The sequence below is a fragment of the Cyprinus carpio genome, chromosome B16 (genome assembly GCF_018340385.1).
Source record: "Cyprinus carpio isolate SPL01 chromosome B16, ASM1834038v1, whole genome shotgun sequence".
NCBI classification, from domain to species: domain Eukaryota; kingdom Metazoa; phylum Chordata; class Actinopteri; order Cypriniformes; family Cyprinidae; genus Cyprinus; species Cyprinus carpio.
The window spans coordinates 4327982-4350564 of NC_056612.1; the positions used below are offsets into that span (position 1 = coordinate 4327982).

The 22583-nt window shown below is 36.0% G+C and overlaps 1 long non-coding RNA gene across 1 annotated transcript; it reads right to left on the bottom strand.

Annotated features, from left to right (window-relative positions):
- Positions 1–3870: 3870 nt before the first annotated feature.
- On the bottom strand, positions 3871–8713 carry LOC122139941. Its single transcript, XR_006156666.1, has 3 exons — positions 8372–8713; positions 7395–7591; positions 3871–6977 (listed from the first exon to the last, which is right to left on the bottom strand). It is a non-coding gene; the product is annotated as an uncharacterized LOC122139941 (long non-coding RNA).
- Between the last annotated feature and the right edge of the window lie 13870 nt (positions 8714–22583).

The following is a 22583-nucleotide window of genomic DNA, read 5'->3' on the forward strand; positions in this document are numbered from 1 at the left end:
TATATTATTTATTCTACAGCACAGCAAAAACTAAAGGTTTTCTTAAGGTTATCAAAAACAGTCCAATAAGTCGTGGGAGCCACTATCAAGCACCATCTGAAGATTGGACTTCCTTTTCTGACACATAGGAGCACATGGTGTGAGAAGAAGGCAAGATTACTTGCTTTAGTAATCTTATTTAAAGTGACATAAACTGTACATTGTGTGTGTGTGTGTGTGTGTGTGTGTGTGTGTGTAGAGAGAAGACTTTTGTCAGGTTTTAATTTAAAAATGTAAAAATATTTTGGGGTGGAGGATGGTCAAAAAATATTTTATCAATAAAATGTTCCCAAATAAACCAAGAAATTATGTGGAATCATTTTTTCTCATGTACCACCAAAATGTGTGCAGTAGAGGTTTAACTACATTTTACTCACATACAGATAAGAAGCAGCATGCGCTAGAAGAGTGGTTTATTCTCAGACGTGTGCAATCTTCAACACACCTTCCTGAAACTTCATATGAGGTGCGTTCAAGCAGAGCCGATGAGGGGGCGGCTGAGGTGTCGAAAGGGGGCGATTACATAGCACAGAGTAGCCTAAAAAAAAAAAAACTTTTGTGGCCCATTCATGTATTTCTCGACCTATTAGAACACAGGGTTCACACAGATAGAGATTTGGTCGCGAGGCAGGTCAGTGGAAGGTTTTTTGTTTTTTAGGAGTTTTTTAAGTGCAAGGTCTATATATATATATATATATATATATATATATATATATATATATATATATATATATATATATATAATAGATTATATATATACAAGACAAACTATTCTGTCAATAAAAAATAATAATAATAATAATAAATCTTTAAATAAAATAATGGCGTTTTTTAAGAATTAAAAGTAATTTGATTTTGGAGTTTGACAATGAACACATTACAACCAGGCATGGGACGGCCAACATAAACGAGCCAAAAGGCTTTACATGTCTTGAAATTACATCATTAATGTCACAGAATAGCATAGTTTAATAATTGTTGGGCACATTGTAACGTAGTGTTACAACGTGCCCATCTGCGCAACCGGAATGTCTTCTGCTAGTTATCGAAGCATTAAAACACAAATCTAAACTGATAAATAACAGATTGGAGATGAACATAATAGCAGATTTGTCTTATTTTAAAATGAATAATAAAAACTGAGATGAAAAAATTACTTATGGCAGAAATATAATTTTGCTATGGTAAAATAAATGTTCAGCTTTATCTACAAAAGATTTGTGCATTTTTGCACTTTTTTCTCTATATATCTAATGTTGATATGGTAACTAGTAGCTTTCTGTAAGTTTTCTTATGCTGCTAGCATGTGTGTAAACATTTAAACCACGTGTGTTTGTGGTTTAACTTCTGTGTACGACACTTTATGTAATTTTAATCTTAAAAGGTAATCTTAATGAGAGTGGAATAATTAATGTAAATGTGTATATCGAAATGAAAACAGAGTTTACTTCATTACTTTTCTCACTCCAGGAAAAGAGTTCGTACACATGGTCAAGAATGTCTGTACATATTTAAGACAAGTTATTATAGCTCTATATATATTATATATATATATATATATATATATATATATATATATATATATATATATATATATATAGCCTATATATATATAAATGTGCGTGGAAAATTGCGTGCGCATATTTCTATGCCCATTTTGTGCGTACGCATAAAATCCTGTACAAACTGAAGAACTGATCAATGTTAAACTCATTAAACAGAAAAAGAGGATCCCAGTGTCTTGGGATAGTTGTTTGAGCTAGCTAGGCTAATAGCAGAAATCAAGTTGTTGTTTTTTCGTGAACATTTTAAACATTAACATTCTCTATTAACCTTCAAGAATACTTAGGAGTTGCTTTGAAAATATACAAACTACTAATAATCAAAACGGTTTACATTCAAGCTGTGTTTACGTAAATATAATTCAAACATATTAATTTGATATAAAACATATTAAACATATTTCATACCTTACGCGGATCCTTGGCCAGAGTAATATAAGATGAAGGGACATGAGAACTGTTTAGTGCTTCACGCAACAGAAAGAGGGCCAGAGGAAGAGCGATGTGACTCACAGGGGTGTGTCTAGAGGAGCTTTTAGTGGTTATGAACAAGCTTTGTAGTCAAAGAGTGAGAGCAGAAGCTTTATTAAAAGAAAAATGCATATTTAAAAGCACACATCCAGTTTTGTGTGAGTGAAAGAAATCCACTTGCGGGTGGAGAGATTCGTCCTCACGCATTACATGGATCATTATGCGCGCTCGATATTTGTCATATCACGCAACAGAAACCACCTAAAATTAAGTATAAAGAGAAGAAGAAAGCGGCCCTAGGCACCTGCATATGCCAGGATCCGCCACTGCCAGATGCAGTTACTAAAAACAAGCTGAAATGAACTGGAGTAGGTATAAGAGAATGTTTCTTCTCTTTAATTCTTGAAAAAATAAATAAATACAGTTAAAGCACATCGTTGAAACGTTATTCACTCATGTAGTTTCATTAATGGCACATTCAAATAAAAAATGGATCTTAAGATCATCTCTCAGACTCTCAAATACGCATAGGCTACGTCTCGTGTGATTCCTAAAATGAACGTACGTTCAGAAAACGCACGTAGGCTACATGTCTCTTTCAGATGTGAACTCTATGAATCGCAAAAGGTCTTGAACTTTTGCTGATAAGATAAAACATATTTTAGCTATTTTAGTGGAAACAGATAAACGCATATTTATTGCAGTGTACTGTCTGATTCGACGCATTACTGACAAAGTATTGTAAAAAGTAAACATGCAAATCTTACCGTTTTCTCCTAGTTATGTCCTTCAAATATAGTGGAATTTTTCATAATGTTGTAGAGATGACACGACATTAACACCTCCGTGCAGCTGTGGTTGTACAGTAATCCAGCAGTGTCCGCCATAATATCATTTATATAGTGCGCATCATCAATCATTGTTCTCGCTAATATATTTCTCATAACATGTGATCTGTAGTTTAGTTTAAAAGATTAATTATTGTGCACCTATAGCACTCCTCGCTGTCATTAAAAATTAACATGTCACAGGAAAATTATGTTTATTGTTAATGAAATTTTGCAATTATGTTGTTTGTAAAATTATGTGATTTCAGTATTAATCTCCTTTAATGCGAGTGGAATATTTAATGTAAATGTGTATATCGAAATGAAAACAGAGTTTAAAATCATTGTTTACTTCATTAATTTTCTCACTCTATGAAAAAGAGTTCGTATGCATGGTTTATAATGTGCGTACAGTGCGTACATATTTACGCCAAGTTTATTTTTTTATAAATCCCTTTATGTGCCTAAAAAATTGCATACGCAATTGCTATGACTATTTTGTGCGTACGCAACGTTTATAAATGAGAACCCTGGTCTTCCTCCCAGGAATCACATCAATCTCATCTGGATCTTCCGCTGGTAACAAAAGAACAAACATCAAACCACACATGTAATAATTAAAATATAAAATACAATATAATACATATAATAGAATATAAGATTATTAATTATAAAAAAAGTTTGCAGCAGTATTAAAATAGTGCAAATAGCTCAGATGTGCAATGCAGCATTAAAAGCTTAACAGTACAAACAGCCCGATCTCACGGCAATTCGTACGTAGCTATTTTACGAGTTGCACAATTCGTATGAATTTGTACGAATGACCTACACCCAGTGGTGGGCCGTCACTCTAAAATATATTTTTACACAATTTGATATAAAAATCAAATTGTGTAAAAAATGTTTTTATTATTATTATTATTATTTAGGTATCATTTTTCATTTGTGTAATGTCCACACAATGGCCTATGATTAGTTTCGTTGAGGTTGAACTGGAATATCCTACATAAAAAAGTCTGCTGCCAGCACATAGACTGCATGAAAACAGGGCTAGCACTACAGATAGTGCTTCCCTTTTGTTCAAGGATGTGTAACGAGCATTAGTGACAGAAGCATCAGCCAATCAAATTTTGACGTTCCCATGACAGCACGCCCTCTGGGTCCAGCGACGTGCCCAGTGCATTTCCTTTCCCTGCTCTCCCTCCGTCTCTCTGTCACTCATGCGTCTCTCTCTCTCTCACACACACACACACACACACACACCCTCCCCTCCGTGCACACCGCGTCTCCATGAGAACGAGTGTTCGTTCGACGTTGAAAGCAAGTTCGCGAAAGGTTGGTATCTCTTTCTCGTGAACACCTTTACACAATCACACATTAAAAAGTGGTATAAAAATATTTTAAATTCTGAATATAATTTTGTAAGTGTGTTAATGTCGACCCGAGAAGCGATTGCGCCTTCTTTAGAAAGTTAACTAGTCAACTAGGTACCCTGAAAAAACGTAGCATTGCAAGTAACACGTACTTGGCCACCTCTGCTGAATGTGAGAGAGGATTTTCGGCAGTAAATGATACAGATAGAAAAACGCGCAACAAGCTCCGTGCAAAGAGTCTGTCTTCTCTGCTTTTTGTGGACCTTAATGGCCCTAATTTGGAGATCTTTAACCCTGCTCCATATGTGATGTCCTGGGTAACGGCAGGGCATCGCTTTTCTAAATCATGGGTGCCAGGGAGGAAGGGAAAAGAGGCAAAACCCCGACCTCTGTGGTCAGTATTTTAAAACAAGCCTGCTTTACTGCATATATTACAACAGTGTCTGTTGGAATACATAGCCGTTTACTATTTCAGTTTTCAGTGCACTTCAAGCACAATAAATACATATACAATACAATATACACCTTTTACACATACTCATACATAACATACTTATGTCAGATTTGGACAGGTCTAGAAATATAGTGATATATAATGTAAATACAATGTCTGGAAGTAGTGTATCTGTGTTTGTGCATGTGTAGCCTACTGTAGTGTTGATGATACCCAGCTTGTTCTGACATTAACAGGTTATCGGATTCTTGTATGTTACTGCTATGTAGTTCTTCTGTGGTAGTATTGTTTTTCATAGTATGCTCCTTAATCACATTAAAGATTGCTCAGGTTTCACATATCTCCAAGTAATTGTGTTGATTTGACACTGACTACCATAGACTATAATGGAAAATTGATTTCTGTTTATACAGTATATGAGAGGGTTGGGACTTACCTCCAGGTCTTATGAAATCTAAAAATAAACCAAATCAATATTTCATGAAATATAGGCTTCTTGTAAAGGTATTACGTTTACTAGTAATTAGAATGGTATTTCAGTGCCCTTCTAACTTTTGACTTGATCAAAACAGTTCTCTTTTGGATATATAATAACAATGAGATATTCTGTAGCCTACTGATTATCAGTTTGTCGCATGTTTAGACCTTGTATGTGTGTTGCACAACACATGTTGCACTTGGTGATCACGGTGGGGATTGATATGGTAGTGGACCATGATGGTCATAGAAGAAGTGAAGGAGCAGTACCCCCCAATTATGGTGGGGTAATTCGCACTCTGGGTTTCCCCCGTTAAAAATCGCGTTCCAGGAGTAAAATACACATTTTTGGCGGGGTTCTCCTGGTAAAATTCACATTCCAGGGGCTAAATATGACGTCAATGAGGTCGCTTCAACTAGCAGACATGAAAAACAACCTGCAGCAACATTGTTAAAGTAGCCCAATTTGGCAACACTGCGCCCAGCGTTAAGTTGGGAATTTCCAAGCCGCTGTCGTCGGCTCCTCTACATCATATCTTGTTGCCGATCTGCCTCTTTCAAGGCGCTCTTTTGCAGACAAAAGAGGAATAACTGAAGGATGAAATACTCAAAAGGAATTCGCTAACAACGGTTTTGTGCACCATTTCAAAGATTGCATCTATGAGTGGCTAACAGCTAGCACTGAGCACAACAAGTTATTTGGCCATGTTTATTTTTTTAATAATGGGGACATGCAATTCATACAAGTTTGGAACAACTGTAGGGTAAGTAAATGATAACAATTTTCATTTTTAGAAGAACTCTTCCTATAAAAAAGATTGTTTCATCATGTTAAAATAACATCTTTGGCCCTCAAAAATAAGATTGTGTTATTGTAGTCTAATTTTTTTATTGCAATCTAAACTAATAGATTAAAGTGTTTCAATTTCCCAACAGTAAATTACAAAGAACAAACTAATCAAACATCTAAAAACCTGTATGTTATGACAGTATCATAAAACAATTACTGTACTTACATCAGCCAGAAGGAAAAGTGAATCTTCTTTTTCTTTGAAGAATGCCATTATCACCAAATGGCAGCAAGGCCAGGATCCACATCTCTAGATTCTCTTTCTATGTCTGCAAGGACTGTCCTCACCTCTTTTCTCCAGCGCAGCAATTGAGACTTGAAGAAATGGAGAACCTTTCTTCCTTTCCAGTGATGGACTCCCCGAGTCTTGCTTCTAATTCAATGCCTGTAAGTGTACTGGAATTCTGGATCAGAAATCTCTTCATGAACAAGGAAAGAACTCTTCAGGAAAGGCCAATCAGTCTTTAGTTGGTTAATGCTAGGTGCAGGTGATGCATCGATGGCACGTTGCTTGGCCTCATATGTGATTATCATCAATTTTTTTCAGAGTTTTGCACATTTTCTGGATGGTGCTGGATGGCTATTCTCCACCATTACAGCAGGCCTTTTTGGTTTTCTTAGGCGTGCGGGGGTGTTGTTCCTGTTCAGGTTGTAATTTGAACACAAAAATTGTGAACACAAAGTGAAGTGTCCAAGTGTCCAAGTCCAGTTCAAGTAATGTTCTTAGACTTGGTCTGGTCTTGTCCCAAGGTACTTGGAAAGTTGGGTGCGAGGTGCTGTGCTGCACAGGGGTAGAGTGCTGAGCTGGTAGTGCAAACTGTGTGCTTGAAGAGGCTTCTAATGAAGACATTGGTGTAAGAGTCAGTGTTATCATGTCAGACGCAGCAGAGTCCCTTAGCAGATTGTTCTGTTGGGCTCCATTATCTAAAGAAAAACAAAAATTAAGTGTAGCCCTGCCACAGACAACTAAGGCAAAAAGGTGGAGTAACTATATCTGTCAATTTCATAACTGAAATAAACCATGTTGTCTATAACATTAGAACACCTCTTTGTAAATTGTTTTGGTTCAAATGTTACAGAAAACATGTAGACAAATACAACAGGGTTAATTTAACTTATTCTGTTAGTTATTTTACTGTTTACGCTTAACCTTTTTCATTATATTTTTATCATTTATGTTTATGATTTGATAACTTATTCTCATGGTATGACCAATATTATAATGCACAAAGTAAATATATTTTGTTTACTTTTATGTCCCACATAGGATCTCTAGATTGTGCAACAACATGTTAGATGTAGACTATTTATTTACATTATTTACATTAACTAATTATTTACCTATGTTGTTGAATCTTTGTAGTAGTTTTCTGCAATCAACTATGGACATAAGATGTCTGATGTCATCCTCTTTCATGTACATAAATTTGTTAATCTCCCTTACTCCCAATGAGGGCAAATCTTTAACTATAGTCTCCACAGTCTTACTATCCAGATGGGGAAGGGTGCCTCTTATGATGTCCTCCATCACTTTTCACCTAGACAGACAGAATGATGGAGCACAGCAAGATCGAGATAAAACTTTCTATAGACAGGCAATGGGTAATAGTCAGCAAGACTGTCGGCACACACACAAACAAACTGAGTCTTAAGGTAGGCAATGCACACCAAGGTCTAACACTGGCACTGACTGATGTTTTTCAGACACAAAATAAACCTTTTCCTGTTTGACTAATATTGAAACAATCCTACCTTGCACATAGCCACTATCATTGACATCAAGAACAACACTCATGCACTTTTTGTGTAATGTGCCTTTGTATGTCACAGTAGATGTTTCTTTTGTGTTGTCTTTAGTCAAGCCCCTGAACCTCACAGCTTCCTGAATTGCTGCATTATACATTTGGGCATCAAATTCATTTGCCTGACCAAAAATATTCCCACTGTGAAGATAGGCCTGCAACAGTTGGTGCCTTTCTGCTAAAGTGACACCAAGATTTTTGAAATTGTGAAGCTTCCGAGCACACTGTTTAAAATAAGTGTGTTTACTCTCGAAGCGCAGTGTCCAGAGGTGAATGAGAGATCCAAATTTCAGTATGAGGTCAGTATAGTGGAGTAAAAAGTGGTGTTTTGGCTTGATAAATGTGTTTGGAAAAAGAGCTACTCTAGACTGGAGATATTCCCTGATAATAATCTTAAGATATGCCACCTGGTTGACATGGATCTTAGGCGCACAAATCAGCTCTACTATTTCTATTACTATTGAGTTTGAGGCACAACTGCCAAGCTTTGTCTTCCAAGCTTTTTGATCCACTTACCAACAAGAACAGGGAGAAGCCGCAATAAGCACCAGTTCTGGGTAGCACTACCTCCCAAGCACTCTCCATCTGATTTCACTTCACATGGTCGGCTCCTAGCATCACTGCCTTGGAAATTCAGCTGAACATATGAAAAATGTTTTCCAACAGACACCAGGTTCTTGCTATACAATGCAAGATCTGCTGACACAATCCCCTCAAACAGATCATGACCCAGGCAAGGTGGAAGTCCTGGTTGACAGACATGAAAATGTTTCAGTTAATTGAAAATTGAGTCAAACTTCACGCCTGCTATTGTGACTTCCTGGCCCTTGGACAACTCCTCAACACAGTTTGCATAGGTTTCTTTTGTCCTTAATGGACCAAGCTTTGTGGGCTCCCTTTCGAAACTTTCTCGATGCTGCGTTCACACCAAACGCGAATAGAGCGTCAAATTCCGCGTTCTACCGCGTCTAGTTTGACAACATTTTGAATCCTCAACACAGTTTGCATAGGTTTCTTTTGTCCTTAATGGACCAAGCTTTGTGGGCTCCCTTTCGAAACTTTCTCGATCTGCAAGACAGTATCGACAAAAGTATTTGCTTCTGCTGAAGTTTTCAGTGAACCCCCCCAAGAGAATGTGATCCTAGGTTATCACCTACAATTGCTATCACTGCCCCCTGCAACGTTTCACCATTGTCTAACACAAAGCCAGATTGCTCAATCTCCTTTAAATCATTTACTAGGGGAGAAAATATTTTGTCATTGACAAAATGGCGGATATCCACTTCCCTGCAAAGCACAACCAACTGCATGGGGTCTATAGCAGATCTATTATGTGGCAGTATTTCACCCAATGTCATGTACACAGCCAGAAGCTTGTGCTTCTTTTTGCCTGATCCAAGAGGGTTTGCAACCTCAAAGCATCCTGATAAAGGATGATCAAGACAGAGGAAGCGACATTCTGCAAGAGGGTGTTCTCTATATAGTTTCTACCATCATGCACATCCACAAATACATGTGGTTCTCCCAGAGGGTACATCTTTGTAGCGTTGTACTGTTCCCGAACTGATGGATGGCACAGCAGTGCTTTAAGAGTGTCTTTAACTGGCGCATACTGGCAGAAACATTCCTTACCATTAGGATCAACACCAAGATAAACCTGAGTTGGCTCAACATAACAGAAGTTATTCTTGAAAAAGTTTTTTCTAGTTTGATCTGATCGAAACACGCTCTGATTGTACATCTTTAGTAAATATTCTTTTGATAGTCCATCCACAGTTTAATGTATTCTACCTCATGGTATTTTAAGTTTTTTTCAGTTCTTGACTGACTACAGTTAGTACATGCTTAATCCAATTTGTATGTAGTTCTTGAAACTCTGCAGTTAAAGCTGAGATTGTGGTGGCTGGCAAAAGCATCTTAGCTTGCATTCTAAGATAGAAAAGGGCTAAGTTTGTCATGAATACATCTCCATCTACTTTGTTTGATGAACTCTTCCCAGTCTCAGCAATCTCTGCACTGTGTGTGTCACCATCATCTTTATCAGCAGCATCAGGAGTAGTTTGTCATGAATATATTTAGTATATACTTTGTTTGCACCTGCAGAGTTAGGAGTTTAATCTGTAGTTATTTTTGCTGTTTTGAAAAGTTGATTGGATTTTTTTTTCATCTCTTATGTGCCATTTTAGATGTTCACATAAATTAGAAAAAATTGTGGAAGTAAAATCACATCCCTGAACATGGCAGGTCATATCAATACATCTGTGAGACCTGTTGACATCTGGTTAGCAATTTGAGTGGTTGAGATACATGTGAACCTGAAGGGCAGTGGCAGTCCTAAAGATACAAGGGCATGTGACAAGCCCACAAGAAAATCTAAAGTTGGCAAGATTCCTGTGTTCTTTGACATGCCTGAGGAATACAGTAAGTCTCTGCAGAGAAACCACACTGTTTGGAAGAGAAACCCATTTCCACCCTTAGTGGCTTATGTAATAAAATCGACTATACATTCAAACAGTTCATACAGTTATACATACCAAGGATTATCAGTTGAGGAGTTGCAGGTAGTTTATGTGTCTTTTCTACATCAGCTGGAGTGGAAGACACAGTTACAATGATGAGGATATAGAGAAAATACACTAACAATAATGCCTTGTATGCATTTAATTTTTAAATTAGGATGTATATTGTATATTGTATTGTACACTCACCTAAAGGATTATTAGGAACACCATACTAATACTGTGTTTGACCCCCTTTCGCCTTCAGAGCTGCCTTAATTCTACGTGGCATTGATTCAACAAGGTGCTGAAAGCATTCTTTAGAAATGTTGGCCCATATTGATAGGATAGCATCTTGCAGTTGATGGAGATTTGTGGGATGCACATCCAGGGCACGAAGCTCCCGTTCCACCACATCCCAAAGATGCTCTATTGGGTTGAGATCTGTTGACTGTGGGGGCCATTTTTAGTACAGTGAAACTCATTGTCATGTTCAAGAAACCAATTTGAAATGATTCGAGCTTTGTGACATGGTGCATTATCCTGCTGGAAGTAGCCATCAGAGGATGGGTACATGGTGGTCATAAAGGGATATACATGGTCAGAAACAATGCTCAGGTAGGCCGTGGCATTTGTAAACAATGCCCAATTGGCACTAAGGGGCCTAAAGTGTGCCAAGAAAACATCCCCCACACCATTACACCACCACCAGCAGCCTGCACAGTGGTAACAAGGCATGATGGATCCATGTTCTCATTCTGTTTACGCCAAATTCTGACTCTACCATCTGAATGTCTCAACAGAAATCAAGACTCTTCAGACCAGGCAACATTTTTCCAGTCTTCAACTGTCCAATTTTGGTGAGCTCGTGCAAATTGTAGCCTCTTTTTCTTATTTGTAGTGGAGATGAGTGGTACCCGGTGGGGTCTTCTGCTGTTGTAGCCCATCCACCTCAAGGTTGTGCGTGTTGTGGCTTCACAAATGCTTTGCTGCATACCTCGGTTGTAACGAGTGGTTATTTCAGTCAAAGTTGCTCTTCCATCAGCTTGAATCAGTCGGCCCATTCTCCTCTGACCTCTAGCATTAACAAGGCATTTTCGCCCCACAGGACTGCCGCATACTGGATGTTTTTCCCCTTTTACACCATTCTTTGTAAACCCTAGAAATGGTTGTGCGTGAAAATCCCAGTAACTGAGCAGATTGTGAAATACTCAGACCGGCCCGTCTGACACCAACAACCATGCCACACTCAAAATTGCTTTAATCACCTTTCTTTCCCATTCTGACATTCAGTTTGGAGTTCAGGAGATTGTCTTGACCAGGACCACACCCTAAATGCATTGAAGCAACTGCCATGTGATTGGTTGATTAGATAATTGCATTAATGAGAAATTGAACAGGTGTTCCTAATAATCCTTTAGGTGAGTGTATATGTATAATGTATATTTCAGTTGTTAGGACAATAAGACCATGATAGAAAATAAAAAACAACAACTTACATTTGCAAAAAGGATCAGCCCTTCCTGTGTCTCAGAGAAGTGAGTCATGAGAAGTTGGATGATGCAGAAGGAAAGCTCGAGGTCTGGCCGCAGAGAAATGGGGCATGTCACTCTTCGTCCCTCTTTAATGTGCACTTTAAGATGGGAATAAACCTGAGTTAGTGTATCACATTTAGCACTACCCAAGTCTACATGGCAAGCAAGGTCTACTGCAGGGTACAAATGTGATCTAGGCACCACCACAAACTCACTGTGGTGTTTGTAAAGATGTGATTTTAAAGCTGCTAATTTTGTGACCTTCTTGTTACAGATGCAACAATGAAGAAACAAGTTAAGCCCCATTCACACCGCCAGCGACGTTTTTACTGCTTGTCGCTTGTGGCTGACAATTGAGGTCACTACTGGGCGTTCTCACTACTGGTTGCCTAGCTACTCCGTAACACTCCACTACAGCAAATGAATCACATGCTCTCCACTGACTTCACTCCCACTGGTTGTCGCTCGCGAAATTCACTATTTGCATAAAGTTGAAGAATTCTGAACTTTTGTCGCTTGACTCGCATCGCTTGATACGCCCACATTCCTTCACCCAATGGTCACTGTAACTCGTGTCGCCGGAAGTTGACCAGCTCTCCATTGAAAATTAATGGGATTATGTCGCTCTGTCACTGACGTTGTGAATGGGGCTTTAGGGGTATTGCTATGAATCCTCATGTGCTTCACATAGACCACTGGAGTACTGCACTGCTGCCCATATAACTGACATGCAAACATGCTGACAAGGCAAAATGGACAGTCTTTGGGCATGAAAAAACTCAACAACAACAAAAAAAAATCACTGAAATAAAATGTCCATTCGCCTACTGTACTGGGCAAAGTAACATTACAATAAAAACCAACAACACAAAAAATTGACAGGAACCGCGCGTTCAGTTAAAACAGATACTGTATTATGTCGCTTCGAACGCTATTTTACATGCAAATATAGCCGAAATCACAACACAGACATTTTCTTTATCTTATGTGTATTTGATTTCATTAGACGCCGTCGTGATTATGAATCTGGATTTTTGTGCAGATTAACAAAAGGGAGAGCTGGTTATGTCTTAATGGGCCACTTGTTAGTCACTTTTTCATATCCATCCCATCTTACAACAGAAACAGAAATATATACAAGTGAAAACAGCTTTATTGAGAATTTGTCTGCATTAAAATACAATTTTTGAGCACTATCAAAATTATTATTGTATTTTTTTGCTTTGCAAATGGTTATTCACTGTTTATAAGTAAATGTCAGGAATTTTTTTTTTTTTTTTTTTTTTGCAATAGCTCTTAGCATTTGCATGTGTACAGTGTCTAATAATTGGTCTTCAGTGTTAGACTTTAAGTTAAAAGCCTATAGGGATAGTTTATAGGGACGCACATAATATATTGTATACACATACAAACACACACACACTTGCAAGCAACCATGTACATGCAAACAAACAATACACTTTTCACTCACACACACGCACACATTCACTCACAAATATTAATAAATCACACTCACTCAAATCACCTCTCTCTCTCTCTCTCACTCACAATGTACAATTTCTTGTTGTTATTATTTTGTTTAAAAGGAAGGATCTTACTTGATTTGCTTGATTCTCATTTGAGAATTGGCTTGGGGTCTCATTTATAAACGTTGAGTAAAATAGGCATAGGAATTGCATACGCAATTTTCCACGCACATAGTGGGATTTATAAAAAATAAACTCTGCGTGAATATGTACGCACCTTACGGACATTCTAGACCATGTGTATGCACTCTTTTTCCTGGAGTGAGAAAATAAATGAAGAAAGCAACGATTTTAAAATCTGTTTTCATTTCGATATACACATTTACATTAAATATTCCACTCTCATTAATGGAGATAAGCATTGATAATACATAAATTCATTACGCAGAAGTTAAATAATTTAGACATATTTAGTGGAATGCGTTTGATCACTTTTTCTGTGGCATGCTGCTTTAATTCATCTTTGAACTAAACTGAAGATCTCATGCTATGCTAAAATATTTTAGTGAGAACAATGATCAATGATGCGCCCTTACTTCGATATTATGGCAGACACTGCTGGATTCAGTGGATCGGTCTATATTGTTTGAACAGATCCAGTGATAATATCTTACTGTACAACCGCAGCTGCACGGAGGTGTTGATGTCATGTGATGGCATCTCTACAACATTATGAAAAATGCCACTGTATCTGAAGGATACAACTTGAAGAAAATTGTAATTTGCATGTTTTCTTTTTAAAATAGGCTACTTTGTCAGTGACGCGCCGAGTCAAACAATTCTATTTACACTGCAATAAATATAGGCCATCAGACAAAGTTAGGTTTACATCAATAATCATTATTTGAGCAAATATATTTTCTCATAATATGAGTTTTACTATTTAGAGCACAATTTAAAGCGGAATTGTCATGCATGCAGTCCTCGCGGATTAAAGTATTAAAACAGCATATATATGAAAATTGTTCGAAAGCACTACATCCACTACAAATATGTATGTTTAAATTCATATAAAACATTGTTGTAATTTCTGGATAATGATTCCACTAATTAGTTAGAGTGTCATATTTAATCTAAATGTGTGTCAAATGTAAAATAGACTTCTGTTGTATTTTTAAAACGCTTAGTGCATGGACAAAAATAAAATTCTGCTACACGCCTATCAGTGAAAATTGCGCTGAGAGAGAGAGAGAGAGAGAGAGAGAGAGAGAGAGAGAGAGAGAGAGAGAGAGAGACAGAGAGAGAAGGAGAACAGCAATTCCTTTAAATTTTACAGTATTCAGAAAAATATAAGTATTTATAAAATTATAGTACAAAATTATATATACAACTTTAAAGTAAAACACAAATTATAATGGCATTCGTTATAAACAACATAAACCTCTAGCAATGCTGCACGCTGTGTGCGCGAGAGGCTCCGCACATTGTCCTCATCACAGCAGAACAAATCTAAACGAGGCTATACTGACAACATTTAAAACGGTAAAGGGTTTACTTAGTAGGTACACGTATATTCACAAAACGGTCTGTTTCCTTAAACTGGTAGTGTATCAAATGTAACCAAAACAGATGTGTTTCCCTCATTCCTGTTGATTTGTTAATTATTTAACGGAAAAATGTGGTGTAGAACTATTTATTTTATTCCTATCATATATCATTTTATTTTCTCCTGTTGTTTATGCGCATGCAAAGCTAAACCACTGAAAGAAAAAAAAACACATTTATTTAATAACGGGTCACATTATCCGTTGTAATTCATTTTGAATCTAATTCTAATTTGTCGATTAGTGGATAGCACATGACACAAGCACATTCCACAAATTCATTGTGCCATAGACTAAATCATTTAAGAAATTTTACATGTTTTTTTTTTTTTTTCAGTTAGATTCCATAAAAAAACAATACAGTTTTTATACTGTAAAAACTGTATATTCTATCGCCCAACACCTAACACCCAATTCCTGTGTCATACCCATGTCATTATACAAATTTGTGTCCTGATATGTCACACTCACACACACACCCACACACAGATCTTATCACTTTGTTTAAAAGTATTGGCTCAATGCATAATGTGAATAGGGCACAACTGCCAAACTGAGGTTTTCCTGGTGTGGTTTCATTCTTCCGGTTGGTGTTGGTCTATGTGCGCTTCAGATTATGAGAAGTCCAGCATTTTATGTCATTATTTTCATTCTCACGTGGGCAACATGTCTAATTGGTCAAGAACTGAACAGCTTATAAATCTCTCTTCATAGATCAACAAATCAAGTCTGTATTAAACCTTGTAGAAAAAAAGAAAAATCTTGCCAAAATTCTTCATCAGACTTCAGTTACTTTTCTCTTCCTGTAAACAACAGAACAAAACGACTATCTCTCATTTTAAAAAAAAAACAAATATTAAAACTAGCTATATCTTTATACCTGTCCCTAACCATAACCTTTAAGCAAAAACATTCAATTTCTTGGGGGGAAAAACACCTTTACAACTGACATTCTGAGGCACAAACAAGGCACAGCACAACAGGTTGCTGGATCTTCAGTTAGTTTTTCAGAAGCGGTTCTACTCACTAAATTACACACGTCTTCTGTTTTGCTAGTTTCTCTAGGTAAAATTTAAGTATTGAATTAAGTGAAATCTACTTAACTAAGTTAGGTAAATTTAACATGGTCAATTAGAGTTTGATGGGTAATTTCTATTCTAAATAAAATTCTTTGTTAATATGCAGTACTCAAGTACATTTCCCTCAGTTCACAAAATACGTTCACATAGCATATACGTTCACAAAAACACTTAAATTAAACAGAAAAGTAAGTTACCTTGGCAGCCAATACAAATAATTAATAACCGTTTCCTTACCTAAATCCTGCGTTTGGACCAGGCTCGGTTACAGAATCACATCACTTTGTGCTTCTAAAATTAGGCTATTATCTTTTTCTATATAGTGTAGTACTTAGCTATCTAGCTAGTAATATTATCGTATACAGCATGGAAAGAGCGCTCCCTTTAAATTTATTAAAAAACTGTTACTCGTTCATCACGATCTCACAAAGTTCCGTTTTAACCAATGTACAGTATGTGACCACACAATGAAAAACTTTTTTTTAATGAAGTTACGAGCATGATAGAACTCAGCACTGGACAAAAAGAGGTGAGTGCACAGATTCCAACCTAAACACATCTGACTGGCCATTGTGTTGTAGAAATCAACAAACATGTCTGTGATTGGTTTGCTCCCCTCTGCGAAAATGCACTGTAAAATCATTTGACGCTTTCCTAAACAGAAGGGCAGTTACACTGGATTGTTTGCCAAATCTATTTCGTTATGCCATTGTTACAAAGAAAACAGATCCTAGACCAGGACTTATGGGCAGCTTTTCCATCTAAAAGCAATCAGTTAGAATATTTTACACTATGAGTTATACTATTATACACGCAAAACTAAAACCATCTGGCGCTGGTGTGCCGATGAATCATGTTACCTATCAGATTGTGCTACCAAAAATATATTTGCATTGTTTTAACGGTAGGTTTAGAGTAAGGGTAGGTATGGACAGGTATGTTTAGGGTAGGGGTAGGTATGGACATCAAAAAAAGCCCCAAACCACATGAATAAGAGGCTGGTAACATAATCTGATAGGTAGCATTTTTCTATATCAATTTGTGCTACCTATGTTTTTAATGGGAGGTAGCACAATCTGAGAGGGTAGCACAAATTGACAGAACACCGGGCCTGTGTCCAAACCTGCAGTCAGTCTAGCCTACCAATCACATCAGAGTGACACTGGTGACTCGCAGTAGGAAAGAGTAGCATCGACAAAATCACTATCAGTGTGAACGAGCCATTATCCAACAAACAGCCATATAGGTTTACAACAACAAAACAATTTACAATCAGCATGAGCATTTCTGCTGGCACTCTTTTTCACTTGTTCCATGATACATTTTCCACTAGCCTATGTTCCTTCAATCTTCTGCAGTAGTTTCTTCCATTGAATTTTTTGATGGTGGTTTGAAGTTATTTTTTTTATTTTTTTTGCCTATTAAACTCTTTGCAGCTATAATGTTTTGAGCCCAAACTAACTCATATAGACTAAATATATATGCCCTTTACGTTGCACAAGGCTTAATGTGAAAAAAAACAAAAAACTTTAAAATCATTAAACAATTTAACTACGTGACATTATAATATTAAACCAATACTAAAATGTTCTGAAAAACAAAAAGTTTGTTTTTGAAATTACCATTTTATGTGTTTTATAATAATTTGACAACTTTTAATGAATGAAATAATATAGAGCCATTAAACCACAACAGCATTTGATCTAAAGCTATCAAACCAACTGTAAGATATTCAGAATATTATTCCCTATAATGCACAAGGCTTGGTTTTTCAGATTATGCCTTTATTGTTTTTACATATACTATAAATCCATATTTTTCATATATTTTATCTACTGTACCCACTGGCATTAATTAAACTCTGACACCGTTTGAGATAAAGGTATCAAACCAACTATAAGATCTCTAAATATTATTCCCTATGATGCACAAGGCTTGGTTTTCAGATTATTAATCTGTTTTTGTTTTGTTTTTTTGGACAGTACTGGACCCATTTATATCTATGAAACTTGAACACCATTAAAGTTAAAGATATCACACCAACTGTATATTTTTCAGCTCATTAATCTGATGTTTTTTTTATATAAAGTAATGAAATTAAAAATACATTAAACTGGATATACATACATACACACAAACACACACACACACACACACACACACACACACACACGCATACATATATATTAGCTACCGGTCAAAAGTTTGGGATCAAAAATTACTTTTTATGTTTTTTACAGGAGTTTCATTTGCTCATCAAGGCTCATTTATTTGATCAAAAATACAGGGAAAAAAGAATATTGTAAAATATTATTATGATGTAAAATAAAAATTTTCTATTTTAATATACATTAAAATCTAATTTATTCCTGTGATGCAAAGCTGTATTTTCAGCATCATTACTCCAGACTTCAGTGTCAAATGATCTTCAGAAATCATTCTTATATGATGATTTATTATCAATGCTGGAAACTGATCTGCTGCTTAATTTTTTTTTTTTTTTTTTTTTTTTTGGAAACTGATACATTTTTTCAGGATTCTTTAATGAATAAAAAGTTAAAAAGAAGAGCATTTATTTAAAATAGAAATCTTTTCTAACAATATACACTAAAAGTCAAAAGTATGGGGTCAGTAAATTTTTATTCTTTCTTTTTCGAAAGAAATAAAAATTTTATTCAGTAAGGATGTGTTAAATTAAGTGAAGTGATAGCAAATATTTATATTGTTAGAAAAGATTTATATTTTGAATTAATGCTGTTCTTTTAAACGTTTTATTGATCAAAGAATCCTGAAAAAAGTATCGCAGTTTCCAAAAAAATATTTGGCAGTACAATTGTTGCCAACATTGATAATTATAATAATAAATCATCATATTAGAATGAGTTCTGAAGGCACTTTATACTGGAGTAATGATGATGGAAATTCAGCTTTGCATCACAGAAATAAATTATATTTTAAAGTATATTAAAATAGAAACCATTATTGTATATTGTAATAAGATTTTTTAAGATTGCTGTTTTTTTTCTGTATTTTTGATCAAATAAATGCAGCCTTGATGAGCAGAAAATACTTCTTTAAAAAACGGCCCAGTTTCAATACGGGGCTTAGCTTAAGCCTGTTCTAGGCCTTAGTTAAATTAAGATGTTCTAATAAGAAAACATTACATGTGTGTATCTTTGACACAGAACAATGACACTGACATATTTTAAGATATATCAGAGCAAGATAATTTCAGATGAGACAGCTCAAACATGCATTTTAGTATGGGACTAGTTTAAGCCTTGTCTGTGAAACCAGGGGTTAATGTCTTAACTGATCCCAAACTTTTAATCGGTAGTGTGTGTGTGTATGTATGTCTAAAAAAATTAAAAGTTCATTACTCTATATAAAAAACATCAGATGAGCTGAAAAATATACAGTTGGTGTGATATCTTTATTTTAAATGGTGTTCAAGTTTCATGGATATAAATGGGTTCAGTACTGTAAATTTTTTTTTTATTAATAATCTGACAACCGAACCTTGTGCATTATAGGGAATAATATTTAGAGATTTTTAAAGTTGGTTTGATAGCTTTAACTGAAATGGTGTCACAGTTTAATGAATTTAAGTAGGTAAAAAAAATAATAAATTAAACATTTTAAACAACTGTAAAATACTCTTCCCTATAATGGTATAAAGGGAAAAAAATCTTAAATGTTTCTCATTTATTAGTTATTTCTCAACATCTTTTCTTTGCTAACAAATGGAAAAGTAAGCATTTTTTGCTTTGACATTCCGTTTAAGCAAACACATTTCAGGAAAAGTGAAATATTAATAACATTCATCAATCCGATGCCACTCTGTCATCCTGAAGTGGGGGAATCCCGTTTGCTGGCTCAGCAGCGGAGGAGGCAGCCTGGCCTTCCAGGAAGCCTCACCTTATTCCTTGTGTTTTGCCCATGAATATACAATGTCAAATTATTCTGTTGCCATCTGCTAAACAATAACCCTTCCCCTTAGAGAAATGCAGTTTTAGTTTTTTTTTTCTCTCTCTCTCTCTCTGTTATTGGAATCAAGTTGACTTCTGTGATTTCTTTGTTCGGTTTGGCAGCGCTCTGCAAATGTGTCCTCAAAAGATCAAAGCAAGCATAAAATACATTACAAATGATTCTGACAGCAAATCGCGACTGCAGCCGTTGGATCAGAGTAAATGGGCAGGTTGTGGCCTCAGGTTTCAGAATCCCCTGGCAGCAACTTCACTTCACTCATGTTGCCATTCTATATATGGGCATAAATGTGTTTTTGTCCGTTGTCGAGTCATCCTTCCCAGCACAATGAAATCAATGGGCAACATCATTTGAATGCGGAAAGACAACTTAACCACTGCTCCGATAAATTACATTTCAGTTTTAGAAAGTTGGAAACAGTTGGAAATCTAACATTTTCAAGGGTATGTATGATCAGTATTTGTGATATGGATGAGAAAAAAATGATGCATAATGGCCGAGTTTCTGGTGTAAGGTCTTTAAAATGTGAAAATTTTCATCTATATTTCATAAAAAGTTTGTGTGTGCGTGTGTGTGTGTGTGTATGTGTGTGTAAATATATTAAATATTATGGACATTAAATTAAAGATGTTTATTACAACTGACATTTTTATATAAAATATATATATGTGTGTATATAAATATATAAAAAAATGGATATTAAATTAAAGATGTTTAGGTAGCGCTTTATTTCAAGGTGTGCTAGTTACACGATTTATGTAATTACTATTACAATAATAATTAATTATGCATAATTACATGCAAGTAACCCTAAACCAAACCCTAATCCTAACCAAATAGAAAGTGTGTGTGTGTGTGTGTGTATATATATATATATATATATATATATGGCATTTATTTATATGTAGGTGTGTGTGTGTGTGTGTGTGTATAAATATTTAAAATATTATGGACATTAAAGATGTTTGTTACAATTTATATTTATATAATATAAAAACACACATTTATTATTTTATATGAATTGTAATAAACATCTTTAATTATATTTTATTTTATATTAATATTAATTATATTAATTTTAATCTGTTTATAATCTCCATAATCAAGTATAGAGGAAATACAATTTAAAATTTAGCAGATTTTATTTTTTCCTTCCTTTATACCATTATAGGGAATAATATTCTGAATATTTTACAGTAGGTTTGATACGGTGTCAGAGTTTAATTAAAGTAGGTACAGTACAATGGTAGCCTGGCTAACTGGCTCAAGGACTCCTCTCTGTGCCGATCACAGCAGGCTTGGCCAGCTGACCAATCAGAGCAGAGTAGGCTTGAGGAAGGGAGGGGTTTGCTCCGAACTTATTTGGAACGAATCGTTTCGAAATCATTGGTAAATGACTCTAATATTAAATGAATATTTTGAGAAAATTACAATGTTTTAGATGCATTTAAACCTGTTGTAGGGGACTCCAACACAATATTAGGACACTTTGGAAACTTTATGAAATGATATTTAATTATTTTTTATTTTTTTTTTTTTTTTTATGGATTTTGAGAGTTGTGAAGGGTGTATATTTGTGTATATTTGTGTCTACCTGACACTTTAAACATAACAGCCGCAATACATTCTCCTTTCACATACATGCCCGGGTGGGCCTGGGCCCACCCATTTAAGGGTCCGGGCCCACCCATTTTGGCCCAGGCCTATGAGTAGTGAGTGATTTTTCATTCTAGCGGTTCATCCAATAACCAGCCCCGAGGAAAGCTTTGAGCGAAATCTTCTCAGCCAATCAGCGGCTTCTACCCCACCAGCAAGTGATCCAATGAAATGAATGACGTTGGCGGACGTCATTCATTCAAGACAGACACAGACAGTTTTTGCCGATATGAAACGTAAACAAAACAAAGCTGCTATTTTATTTTTAAATTCAGCAAGAAATGCTCCGAGGAACAGCAGGAGGAAAACTCCTGCAAATTTAAGTTGCGACTTACCATCCTGCTCGGCCGCCCTCTCCCCATCAAGTCCTCCCGTAGTAGCCACACCCTCACACCAGCAAGGAAGTATAGGCTAAAAGTTAGGGTAACGATATCGTTAGTGTCTGGCCGTTTTCCTGCTGTTTTTGTGTTTAGCAGCTGTGTCAGATTCAATGCTGCTGTTATTTAATGCCGATATAGTTCGTCTTGTCATTCTGAATTTATAAGTAAAACAATTAAATAATTTTGGACAGTTCCCTGCCCGCCGTGTTGTAAAATAAATGGAGAGATAACAGAACCTCCAAAGATATAATTCCGTTTCAGTCTTTTTGTGTATTGAACGTTCATAGGAGATAAATGAATTTAGCTTACTGCCAACAATTAAGGTGTATTTCTTTGTCCGCTTGCCTTCAGCACTGAGCGGAGGACAGCGATACAAGTTGCTGTCGTCCTCATTGCCGCAGAAAAGCGCTGGAACGGAGATGACGGGCAAACCCGTTTTTTTTTTGGGTGGGGGGGGGGGGGGGGGGGTTGGCTTATTTTAACTGGCCCATCCAGTTTTCTGGAGGCCCACCTACAATAAAAA